Here is a 13,952-nt window from a genome sequence, read left to right as displayed (position 1 = left end):
CTTACAACTGAGCCTACCCATTGTACTTGCCTGTGTTGTTCTTAAACCTATCCGAGGGCTGTGCCTAAGTGATACCTTAGTTCTAGGCATGTCAATGGTGCTTAGCTGCGCTGTGGTACTGTGACTCCCTTGGAACCAAGGGATCTGGGTCTTGTCACAGGACTACTGAGTGGTGAGGGGACTTTTCAGCAAACTGCATCCCCACTCTAGGTGCTTGGGGAGCCTGGCCCTGCATCTTTATACATAAATGAACAGGCACCAAGGAAGCTGGCTAGAAAGGTCACATGACCTGTCACCAGGAGAGAGGCTGGCACCATGAAAGCCATAGGCAGCTTGGTGAGAGAAGGCAGATTTTTTATGGGCTGCATCTTCCAATTAATAACACTCTATCCCTTAGCAAAGGTGTACTGAATGAATCCGTCTTGACAGTATAACAGCTGGCACCAACACATCTGTTTTCAGTTCTTTATTAACAGTGTTATTCTTGGGCATTTACCATTTGTCCTTCCCTGATTGCAAAGTAGTGAAGCACACAACATGACACCGCAATTTGCAAGAGAGGGTTACGCGAGACTTCTTGATCTGCTTGAGTACTGGATGAACAGAAATTTCCTCCAACTAAATATTTCCCATCATTGATCCCTGCCATAATCTCTGCTCTCTATCCACCCAATTCATCCCTCTCCTGGCAACTGTCTGTAGCCGAACTTGACTGCTTGTAGCCTTGGCCATATTTGACCCTGCAACAAGCTTTTGACCACAAAAACACACCATCACTAATACAGCTTAATATCTGTAATATTACCTGATTCTATCCCTCCCTCAGCTCATCTACTGCTGCAGCCGTCATTCATGCTTTCCATGTTCTTTCCTCCATAAACTTAAGGTCATCCAAATTTTTGCTGCTCAAGTCCTAATGCACAGTAAGTCATATTCGACCTATGTTTGCTGACCTCCTTTGGCTCCCAGTTAAGCAACACCTTGATTTAAAAAAATTGTCCTTGTTTTCAAATCCATCCATGACCTCATCCCTTCCCACCTCCTTTAGCCCCAAAACCATCTGAGATATCTGTGATCCTATAATCCTGGCCCGTGACCTCTTGGGCATCCCCAATTTTAATCACCCCACTCCTGCTGGTTATGCCTTCAGGCGCCTGGGCCCTAAGTTCTGGAATTTCCTCACTAAACTTCTCTGCCTCTTGAGTCGCCTTTCTTCCTTCGATACACTCATTAAACCTGCCTCTTTGACCAAGTTTTGGGCCATTTGGTCTAATATCTCCTTATATTGTTTGGTGTCAAATTTTGTTTTATAATGCTCCTGTGGAGCATCCGTTTTATTACATTAAGAAATCTAGATAAATACAAATTGTTGCTACCCAGATACTAAAACTTCTTATTGTGCAATCTTGTCTTTATGTGTGCTTCATTGGACTGGCACTTCCTTCAAAGAGGTCCCATATGCCAAGGAAGTTGCAGATGTTCTTTAGCGCCCAGCTGCCTTCCTGCCCTTACCCATTACTGTTGAACTGAGACACTGGACAGGCAAAAAGTAAAAGCATGATGACAGCTGCCAACGTGTTGTAAACTCACACACGAGAATGTTTGCATGTCATTTCAAAAGAGCTGCCCATTTATGGAATAGAGGTCATTGAGATTCATTTACATTAACGGCACATAATGCTGTTTGAGTGTAATCCCAACAATCCTGGTGAATCTGCTTACCCTTGCGTCTCCCAGGAGTGAACTCATGGTGTAAAAGTTGAGGGCAGTGGTCTCTTTCTCTGCCATATGAGCATGCTGTGGATTTGTTTATAGATCCCGATGCAGCAATGAACAGAGCTCCTCCGAAGCATCCTAACTGAAGTGCAAGCCCCTGACAAAACTCCTTGAACCATAGATTCTTCTGGATGGGTATTGCTGGAATGGTCTGGTTCTCCTCTCTTATTATCTGATTAATCTACTGCTGCTCTGCTTCCTCCAGTATATAGATTATCTAAAGTGGGAATCCTGTTATGCAGCTCTCGTTGCCTAAATCAGCAGTTGTGTTAAAATGGATTGCTTTCTAAGGATACTTCAAAACGTAATGGAAGCTTTCCTAAGTATGAGTGAAATTACCTTTGCAACATTTGCTGTGAGTCCCAAGACATGACCTAAAGTCATCATAAACAATCGCGGTGCCCCTTCAGCCAAGTACTCCTGCCCTAATGAGCAGGTCCGGGCAAACTTTATCTTTTAAATAGTGGCACACAATACAAGGTGGATGGAAAGCTGAAGGCTGTGGAATTTAAGATGGATGACTTCATCACATTCTAACCCTGCCACTTCTTTGTAGCTGCCAATATGAGACCAGCTGTTTTTCCACGAAGTCCTGAAGCTGAACGCAATTTATGCAGGGGCACTTTTCTAATATTTGTCAGACATTCCTGGCTCTGCCAATCTCCACCCTACCCCAATGTAAAAATCTTCATCCCCAGAACCATTGTCTAGACTGACACTTCAGTGCAACATTTCCCAATCCTTCCCCCACACTTTTCTGGATTCCTTTCTGTCTTTTCAATCTACTCGCTCTAACCCCATATCATTCTGCAGCTTCTCACTCATCTCCTCATTGGTCCTTGTCTACCTCCTGCAACCTTCAGTTTCCACCAACACAAATTTTGATCACGTAATTACTGCTCTTGGCCTGAACACTCATTGATATCATCAATAGCTTTGTCTCCTCAGGTTCTGTCTTAAGACTTCTTATATCAACCTTCTTCTTGGCAATCACCATCAGTCTTTCCGTCCACTCCAGTTATCATTTCATTTCCAAGCTTTCTTTCCTCCCTAGAGTCTGTGAATGCACCATTACCGCCCAACTTCATGCCCACTTCTCCTATTACTCCCCTTCAAAACCATTCAATCATTTTCTACCTTGCCACAATATCCATTCTCATCCTCCTTCATTTCTTGTGGCTTTAAGTTAACTAATCATTCGTTTTTCTTTCCCCTGTGAGCACCTCCTACTTTTCCTGCAATGGTTTAATTCTCCTAGCCCTGTATAGTAATCTTGGGTTTATCCAAAAGCTCCCTCCTGAACCCATTTATTTAATTTTCATCTACATGACATTGCCTTGGCGATATCATTCATAAGCCTGAGGTCGGTTGACAACATCCAAATCCACAAATCTCCCACCATCTTTGATTCCAGGGCCAGCTTTGACTGCTTAACAGAATCAAGTCCTTCATTAACAAGAACTTCAATTCAGGGTCGGCAAGACTGAAACCATGGGTCTAGAAATTGAATCATGCAGCACCTGTTTTACAGGGAGTCGCATGACTATTAATCTGAATGAATGAAAAACCAGATAGACTAGACTCTGCTATGAGTGTGTAATTCTCCCTGTCCAATTTTCTTTCTTCTGCTATGCTCAAGCTATGTTTTATTATCAAGTGTTAAAGAGGAAGACCTGTCCCTCTGTTTCTGATTCAGAGGAGTGCACTTTATTCCTTCACAATCCTACATCAAGCCCATTCAATTTCTTCCCGTACATTATTTGGAGTTCATGCATATTGAAATATGTCATATCTATACCTTCAAGGGCCAAATTAATTTCTGAACTTCTAATTGTGAGCGTCATCCTTTAAAGGAACTCAAAACTGTCTGTACACAATGGTCTCATTATAACTACTTCTCATCTTCAAAAGCAAAATTCAGCTCCATAATGCTATATTTTTGGTGCAGCAGATGCCGTTTTGGCCTCGGTGTCATGTGCGCACAATTTTAGGCGTCATTTTGGCAAGGGTATTGGTGTGGGCTTTAGGAACATACGTTGGAAGTATGCAGAGGAGGTAGATAGTGATGCCATTTTAGACCTCAACGCTCCAATTAATGCCCACCCTTAACCTCACAGAGCTGAATATATGTCCAGCAGCAGAAAGGACGCCCCACCAGCAATGTTCTCTCTAAGCTGCATGACCGTGTGGACACACAGCAACCTGGAAGGCTGAGCACAAGTCAAGTCCTTTATGGTACCATGCAAGTGCAGCTGTGCAAAAAAACACATTTAAAGGCCCCATGTCCAGGGGATGTTGACCAGCTTTACTCAAAGGAACTTTCAACAGAGTGGTTGCTGATTGATTCCTACTGGCTGTTGCTGAGTTTGTAGAATTGCTGTGAACTTTCTACTGCTATTTACGATTAGTAGAGTGTATAGGGAATGGGCTTTGCACTTGTTGTAGACCTTGGTTCTGACTCTAAAGGCTCTGCTCAGACCATTTGCCCGCAGTCATAAGTGCAGTAGTTACCATCACTCCTGGGCTGCATCATGTCAGAGAGATAACATTAGAGGAGGACAAGCTGCTCACAGTGGGAGAAGAAGGCAGGGGGGAAGGGCCTTCAGCAAGAGGTCTTATTCTCCCAGGGTCTTCAGGGAACATTGTCTCATCTCAACCTCACTGAGCTATGTGTGCAATGTCTCCATTTTAGGAAGGAGGTTTTCAGTGAAATCTGCCACCTTTTTCAGGCAGACCTGAAGTCTCAGAGCATTATCAATGTCTGTAAAGGTGGTTGTCGCCCTGAACATCTTTACATTGGGATCCTTTCAGGCTGGAGCAGCCGACATCTGTAACCTCTCACAGTTTGCTGTGTACTGCTGAATGAGGGAAGTGACTGACGCTCTATGTGCCAGGTGAGAAGATTACATTACATTCTGCCTGAGCAGAGAGAAGCAGGCAGAGTGAGCACATGGCTTCACCAGGGTAGTGGCTTCTCCATGGTGCTGAGTGCCATTGACTGCACACATGTGGTTTTGCAGATGCTGCACGTAAATGTAGAGTTGGACCGTAACTGCAAAGTGTTCCACATCCAGAATGTTCAGTTATGCATGATCATGCTTAGCAGACTATGCAGTTAAATCTGGTATCCTGACAGCAGTCATGGTGCATTCACTTTACTCCAGTTTGCTGTATTATCAGCATTTGAGCTACCACAACAAAGCAAAACACTGGCTATTGGGTGACAAGGGCGATCTACTGAGCATCTAATTCATGACTCCGGTGTGTAACCCAAGCACATGAAGACAGCCAAGCACCTAACGAGAGCGATACTGCCACACAGAATGTCATTGAACAGTCATTAAGCAATTGGGGTGCTTAAGCAATGCTCCCATTGCCTGCACTGCTCTGGAGGAATCCTGCTGCACTCACACTGGCATGTTACAGGCTACTCAACCTTGCCATCATGAGGGCACAGTCCTTGCCACAAGGTATACATTGAGAAGCTGATGGAAAAAAAAATAAAGTCTTGCATTTATATAGCACCTTGCACAACCACAGGATGTCTCAAAGTACCTACAGTCAATGAAGTACTTTGAAGTGCAGTTGTAGGAAATGCAGTCACACAGCAAGCTCCCACAAACAGAAATGTGATAATGACCAGATGATCTGTTTTTCTGATGTTGACAGTGGTATAAGTATCGGCCAGGACTCCAGGTATAATTCCCCTGCTATTCAGAATAGGGCCATGAGATCTTTTACGTCCACCTTGGAGAGCAGATGGGGCCTCAAGTTTTACATCTTATTGAAAGACAGCCCCTCTGTCAGTGCAGCACTCCCTTAGTGTTGCACAAGTCAAGTCCTTTATGGTACCATGCAAGTGCAGCTGTGCAAAAAAGGAGTGTCAGCCTTGATCTTTTTGCTCAAGTCTTGGAGTGCGTTTTGAATCTACAATCTCCCGATTCAGAGGGAAGAGTGCTACCAAACTGAGGCATAACTGGCATCACAGCTGGAAGAGGTGGAGGAGGAGGAAAGGTAGGGAGAACAAGTGCCTGAAACTTTTAAACTTACCTCTTCATGACAGCTAGTGCTGTAAAAAGGGAGTGTGGCTTCACTCCCCCCTATGCTGCTGCACTGCACAGAAGGGGTGCCTGGAGCTGCTTTGCTGCATATTTCTCAGCAGGCCCGGGTAGGATGTCAGGGTGAGAAATGTGCAGCTCCTGTCTAGGGTAAGTAAAAAGAAGTGGAGTGGCAGTCTGCCGCTGATTGCCAATCCACGGAAGGTTCGGCCATGGTCTCCTTCCTGACTTCGATGTCTCTACATACTGAGTCCAGCACTACGTTACTAATATGGGGAGCCTCGCCTTTCCTTCATGTGCTATACCTTGTCCCTGAATGGTTAATAAATGATTATCCAGCTTCTTGCAGTGCATTTCTACAACCTCCCTTTTATAATGACTGCATCTTTAAAAAGGGAAGATGGCTTGGAGCATGTGGTTTCTTTACAATGTACTCAATCCCCTGGAGTGTGCAGAAAACGCCTATAGAGCAATGGAGTCCATGGCTTTGCGAGGGCCGCTTGTGGCCCTGCTACCAAAAGGGAATTGAGTTGGATAGACAAATTTTGTATCTTATCCTCCTTATCTTTAGCAGGTGTGGGCATACTGCAAATCGTGGCCCCTGCTCCCAAAACCTGGGGTGAATAAATAGCACACAATTCTCAAAAGCTGCATTAAAATAATTAATGACAAACCTTATTACAATGATAACAGTCAACTTGAAACTGTTGTTATGTATTTACTATACTTACCACACTTGTATAAAATTCTTCCATCCACTACGTTAATAGAGTATTAGCCCATTTAAGATAAATTGGCTAGTGTCTCTGTTAAAATAAAAATGATGAAAATATCATGTTAATTATTTGTATAATAATGTCACACCGTAATTTTTTCAGGTTTATGCCTCTTAAAAGACATGTATTGTTTCAATACCACTGAAATATTTATGACTGGATCACAAGAGTTATTAAGTAGCTTCGTTTTTCTGAACTGGAACGATAGATGATAATTCTTCATAGCCATTGCATTGCAATTTAATTCAAGCCCCACTTTAAATGGAGAAGGCTTCTCTCTAAGCCATGCCAGGGTAACTGATTTTCTGGCCAAAGCTAACAAGATATAGGCCAATTTATTTTACCTCAGATCCACCACATCCTCACAAGGCAGTCTCAGGAGGCAAAGCAATGGCTCATGTAGAATATCTGTCTTGTTTTGGTTTTCCTGAGGATGCTGGGGGGGAGGTCTGACTATATTTACTCCCGAATGCAGGTAGCGCTTACTGTAACGTATTCCCACCATGAGAGCACAAAATTAAAGGAAAAATAAATGCTACTTATTGCATGTATTATTGGACTCAATTTTAATTTTTGGACCCACTGCCATTGGGGGAGCCCAGCAGCAAGGGAGAACCAGGAGCTTTTAAATTGTATATTTGTCAGTGGCTTTTTAATACAGCCACTGAATTTGTATCTGACTTCTAGGTTTCCTGATTACTAAGGGCGAGTGTACATCATGATGACCTGCATATGTCGACATCAGCTGAAATATTTAAAGGGCCCCTTTGAGGATGAAAGTTCAAGGATAGTCCATGTATTTCACAGAACAAGGAACTGCAGCAATGGACTCATAACATTGCAAGGCAGCATCACGCTTCACTGATGCCTTCCTTGGCCTGCAAATGTCCCCCAACCCCCTTTCACTGCTTTCCCAAGCCTAGTACAGCATATCACTCCTCATACTAACTTAACTTGCAGGCGCATCCATCTGTCTATCTAGGCACCTTCTCACATCCCCATCTGACCATCCACCACTGACCCTCACCCTCACCTTAATGCAATGCCACATCTGTCCATCGCAGAAGGCTGCAGCTGGCAGGGATCTTAACAAAACAGTCGTAAGTCAATCTCAAAAAAAGCTGACACCAATCAACATTGGAACATGGAATGTGCGTACTCTCATGGACAATACCACAGCTGACAGATCTGAGAGATGAGCTGCTCTTGTTGGTAGAGAGCTGTCTAGGTACAATGTCTAGCCATCTGTTTTCAGCAAGATTCATCTACGTGAGGGAGACAGCAAAGCCTACCTGATGAGCTTCATGAGTCCTGGAAGTTTTAATGATTCTACTATCTTTAGCCCCTGGTAAGGTAAGCCAATTCCCTTGAACTTATTGCTAGTTTTGTTGTCATGAACCATCTCATCAGTAAATTGACTTGCCTTCCCAAGGGGGTTAATGATCGTCTAATGGCCCTGCATGGCAACAGGCAAGCAACTCTCATCAGTGTGTACGCCGCTACATGACCAATCATGATGAAGTCAAGAATAAACTCTATGATAGCCTCCACTCTTTGATTGTTACTTTGCCAAAATCAGAGAAGCTCATCATTCTTGGTGATGTCAACACACGAATTGGTGCAGATTAGCAATCATGGGAAGGAGGTCATCTGAAGAATGAGGTTGGCAGTTGGAACAGCAATGGTCTCCTCTTGCTGAAGATGTGTGATGAGCATGAGCTCTTAATCACCTACACAATTTCCGCCCATCTAATCTGAACAAGATGCCTTGGATGCACCCCTGTTCTAAGCATTGACATCTAATTGACTGTGCCATCACCAGACAGTGAGGCAGGCAAGGTATGTGTCTAATGAAAGCCATCTGTGGTGCTGACCGCTGGACTTACCACTGTCTTGTAATTCCAAAGCTAAACATCGAGATCTATCCCCTTGACGCCTCCAGGGCATGAAAGTCCAGAAGCGTCTCAATGTCTCAAAGGTAAAACAGGCAGTCATGAAGGAATCGCTCTCAGAGGAACTTGACAGTCGCCTGTGTACAGTGAAAATGGACATTTACTGCATTGAGGGTGACTGGGTGACCTTCAGGGATATAGTCTACTCCATTGCTCTAGAGGCCCTTTACCCTGCCTCTCATAAGCATCAAGATTGGTTTGATGAAAACAATGAGGTAATACAGAAACTACTGGAGGAGAAACATCATCGCTACAGAGTTTGCTTCAATGACAAGTCATCACTATCCATGCATGATGCCTATCGAAATATCTGCAGGACTGTCCAGTGAAATCACAGAGAGGTGTAAGATAATTGGCTGAATGAGAAAGCAGGTGAACTTCAGTCATGTACAGACTACAAAGACTGGAGAAGACTCTACAATCCTTTGAAATCTGTCTAAGGGGCCCAGTTTACTGGTTCATCACCAATCCTCAGTGCCGACAGGCCAACACTGCTCACAGAAAATGCCCAAATCCTAGAAAGTTGGGAAGAATGCTTTAAACACATCCTCAATTAGCCTTCATCCACCAAGAAGCAGTTACAGGCTGCCACAGGTTACCATCAACTTCTACCTTGATGACCCTCTCACACTGTTAGAAACAATGAATGCAATCAAACTCCTGTCTAGTGGCAAAGCTCCAGGAACTAATACTATCCCAGTTCAGGACTACAGACTGAAGGCCAATGCCTCGTCAAGAAGCTCATTGAACTTATTCAGCTTACACAGGAACAATGTACCATCCTGCAAGGATACAAAGATGCATCCATTGTCCGCCTGTACAATGGGAAAGGGACTCACCAATCTTGCAACAATCATAGAGGACTCTCAGTCCTCTCCATCGCCAGCAAAATCTTCACCAGAATCCTTCTGAACCACTTAATGCAACATCTCGACCCGGATCTGCTGCCAGAGAATGTGTGATTTCAGAAAAAGCTGAGGAACCGCTAAAATGCCAAGAATAGTACATGGACCTCGGTACCACATTTGTTGACCTGAACAAGGCCGCTGAGGACCTTTGGAAGACAATGAAGAAATCTGGCTGCCCTGAGAAATTTATCAAAATTGTTCGACGGTTCCATGACGGTCATACTTGGACGTGTCCTGGATGACATTGAGTCTTCTGACCCATTTCTAATCACTAAGGGAATAAAGCAGGGCTGCGTGCTGGTGCCAACCCTCTTCAGCATGTTTTTCTATGCCATGCTATCTGATGCCTTCCATGATGGTGATCCTGGTATTGAAATCAAATATCGCATGGACAGGAAGCTGCTCGATCTGAGTCGATTCCAAGCAAAGACCGAGGTCTCCACGGACATGCTTGGCGATTTCCTGTTTGCTGATGACTGCGCACTAGCTGCTGCTCCAGAGCTAGACATACAATGTAGCATGGACAACTTCAGCCTTAGGATCATCATGAAGAAAACTGATGTAGTGTACTAGCTTGCTCTAGGAAAGCCCTATCTCGAGTTCAAGGTTTCAGTCCATAACCAGAACCTGTCAGTAACAGATAAGCTCACTGATCTCAGCAGAACACTCTCTAGAGCTGTCTTCATTGATGACGAGACATGTGCAAGAATTGCTAAAGGAAGTATTGCTTTCGGCAGACTTTGAACATCAGTCTGGGAATGAAGAGGAGTACATCTGCCTACCAAACTGCAAGCCTATTGGGCAATAGTCCTGCCCACTCTGCTCTATGCATGCAAGACTTGGGCTGTGTACCAGCGTCATGCCAAGAAACTCAACCACTTTCACTTGAGCTGCCTTCAGAAGCTTCTGTAGATCAGGTGGCAGGACAAAATACAAGACACTGAGGTGCCCACCTGAGCTGGCATGCCAAGCATCCACACCATATTGAGACAGTCACAACTGAGTTGGGCTGGTCATGTAGCCAGAGTGCCTGACACTTGCATACCAAAGGGAATCTTCTATGGAGACCTTGAATCTGGGATGCACTCTTATGGTGGTCAAATGAAGCATTACAATGACACTTTGAAGGCTTCACTTAGGAGATTTGATATTGATCCTGAGTCCTGGAAGTTTTAATGATTCTACAATCTTTAGCCCCTGGCAAGGTAGGCAATTCCTTTGAACTTATTGCTAGCTTAAAGTCTCAACTAAAGAGATTCTAAGCATTAAAGGAACATAGCCTTAGACTGGGTCCTCAAATACAAGTCCTCTCCTCCAGGAGTTTCAAAGCCCACAAAATTACCTTGGGATGGGACATACACTGAGGCATGTCTTAGTAGGCCCACTTCTTTGAAAGTTTACCAATACCAGCTTTTAGAAATCTTATTAAGACTTCTAGAGTAGTGTATTTATGTAGATTCCCAAGATAATAAATATTTCAGACTACACGTCCTATATGCTTCAAAAACATACACATTTTATTGAAGCCCATTATAGGTTATAGCTTACACATGAAGTTATAAATGATAACTAAAACTAAACATAATGTCAATAATGAAGTCTTGAATACATGAAATTTATAAATCCACCTTATCAGCAAATCTTGTTGGATAACTCAAACAAACAGCAACAATTAAGTAAGATATTTACTCATGAATTCAATATGGTTATATTGAAGTTTGATGTATCCCTGTCTCAACCCAGGAGAATTCTCAAAAGAGAACTTTGACCCTTTATATTCCAAAGATGACTGACTGACTTTATGCTAATGGTGTGCATTTTTAAGGATAAGGTCTGCGGAAACGAAACAAGCCCCCATTGTCCATCTTATTAATAAATCTTATCAATTTAAGAATTAGGAAGGCTAAATGTGTGGAAGGCTAATCTGTATAATGGGGCGTTTTGATGTTTTTTTCTAAATTCATTCGCGGGATGTGGGCTTCACTGGCTGGTCCAGCATTTTTTGCCCATCCCTAGTTGCCCTTGAGAAGCTGGAGGTGAGCTGCCTTCTTGAACCGCTGCAGTCCATGTGGTGTAGGTACACCCACAGTGCTGTTAGGAAGGGAGTTCCAGGATTTTGACCCAGCGACAGTGAAGGAGCGGAGATATATTTCCAAGTCAGGATGGCGAGTGACTTGGGGGGAACTTTCAGGTGCTGGTGTTCCCATCTACCTGCTGCCCTTGTTCTTCTAGATGGTAATGGCTGTGGGGTTGGAAGGTGCTGTTGAAGGAACCTTGGTCAATTCCTGCAGTGCACCTTGTAGATGGTGCACACCGTTGCTACTGTGCGTCGGCGGTGGAGGAGTGAATGTTTGTGGATGTGGTGCCAATCAAACGGGCTGCTTTGTCCTGGATGGTGTTGAGTTCCTTCAGTGTTGTGGGAGCTGCACTCATCCAGGCAAGTAGAGAGTATTCCATCACACTCCTAACTTGTGCCTTGTAGATGGTGGACAGGCTTTGGGGAGTCAAGAGGTGAGTTACTCATCGCACAATTCCTAGCCTCTGACCTGTTCTTGTAGCCACTGTATTTATATGGCTAGTCCGGCTCAGTTGGTAACCCCCAGGATGTTGATAGTGGGGGATTCAGTGATGGTAATGCCATTGAACATCAAGGGGCGATGGTTGGATTCACTCTTGTTGGAGATGGTCATTGCCTGACACTTGTGTGGCATGAATGTTACTTGCCATGTGTCAGCCCAAGCCTGGATATTGTCCATGTTTTGCTGCATTTGGACATGGACTGCTTCAGTATCTGAGGAGTCGTGAATGGTGCTGAACATTGTGCAATCATCAGCAAATGTCCCCACTTCTGACCTTATGATTGAAGGAAGGTTATTGATAAAGCAGCTGAAGATGGTTGGGTTGAGGGCATTATCCTGAGGAACTCCTGCAATGATGTCCTGGAGCTGAGCTGACTGACCTCCAACAACCACAATCATTTTCCTTTCTACTAGGTATGACTCCAACCAACGGAGTGTTTTCCCCTTGATTCCCATTGACTCCAGTTTGCTAGGGCTCCTTGATGCCACATTTGGTCAAATGCGGCCTTGATGTCAAGGGCAGTCACTCTCACCTCACCTCTGGAATTCAACTCTTTTGTCCGTGTTTCACATTTGCCTTTGTTTTATAAATACATAGACAATATTCAAGTTATCAGCCATTTTAAGTAGCTGAGGTCAATTCTGCCATTTTATGTTGCTAGTCTGATACTGCTAACCTTAGGATTAATACCTTAAAATCTTAGATTCGCCATCTGATATCTAACTTTATTTACAGATGAAGCTCTTCCAGTATCACCGCATCTGGGGCAACCAAATAGAAATGGTGCGGTCCCCTTGGAAAGCAAGTGCATATCAGATGCAGAGACAAAATGCAAGAAGAGGGAACACTGAGCCAGCAACACATCCAAAACTCAATCGTCTGCAGTATTTGTCCTGAAGGAGAGTCATATTGGACTCGACACATTAACTCTTTCTCTCCACAGATGTTGCCAGACCTGCTGAGTATTTCCAGCACTTCCTGTTTTTAATTCAGATTCCCAGCATCTGTAGTATTTGCTTCTATTTTCAGCAGAGCCTTCCAGGTGCAGAATGGCCTTAGCAGTCACCTATGTATCCATTGGAACCTACCAAACACCCCAGATGATGAACATGGTCATCTTTAACTCAGAAGATGAATAGAGAAGGAGAAAGGGGGTCCCTATTTCAGGGACAATGCTTATGGAAAATGTCAAGCACTTTCATACTGCTTTGGGAATTAATGCCACGTATGATTACCCTCAAGGCTCATTTCAAAAGTTTAAATATAGGCACGGGATACGCCATTTAAAAGCAACTGGTGAACAAACCTCTGCTGATAGATAGGCTGCCAAATTTTATGCAACTAAATTTGTGAAGCTAATGAAGGATGAGGAACTTAGCTTTGAACAAATAGACAATGCGGGCAAGAGGAATCTATTATCAAGGCATTTGCTGTGACACACCCTTGCTGGTGCAGAGGAGAGGGTGGTGCACGATTGCAAGAACAGCTCACTGTGCTCACATGCGCAAATGCTGAACACATAAGTGTACCTCTTGGTTATAGGTAAAAGTGTTAAGCTTCATGTGTTTAAAGGGATAAAAATTATGTCAGTGCTTTATGAGGCCAACAAATGTGCATGGGTCACCCAGGAGATCATGAGTAATTAGTTCCATAAACATTTTGTCCCCGAAGATTGTGCACACTGTTGTAACATTGGGTTTTCTGTGAACTGAAAAATTGTGCTTCTTTTGGGCAGTTTTTCAACTCACCCACACTGTGGAACAATTAGATGCTGACAATGTCTTCCCTACACATGTACCCCCCAATGACACATCTTTAATTCAGCCAGTGGACCAGGGAGTTATTAGATCAATGAAAAGCCACTACAGGAATAGTTTTTTTAATCATCTTGTGAACAGCTAC

Source organism: Cetorhinus maximus, chromosome 3, assembly GCF_964194155.1.
Source record: "Cetorhinus maximus chromosome 3, sCetMax3.hap1.1, whole genome shotgun sequence".
NCBI lineage: Eukaryota > Metazoa > Chordata > Chondrichthyes > Lamniformes > Cetorhinidae > Cetorhinus > Cetorhinus maximus.
Note: the sequence above shows the minus strand (reverse complement) of the source record.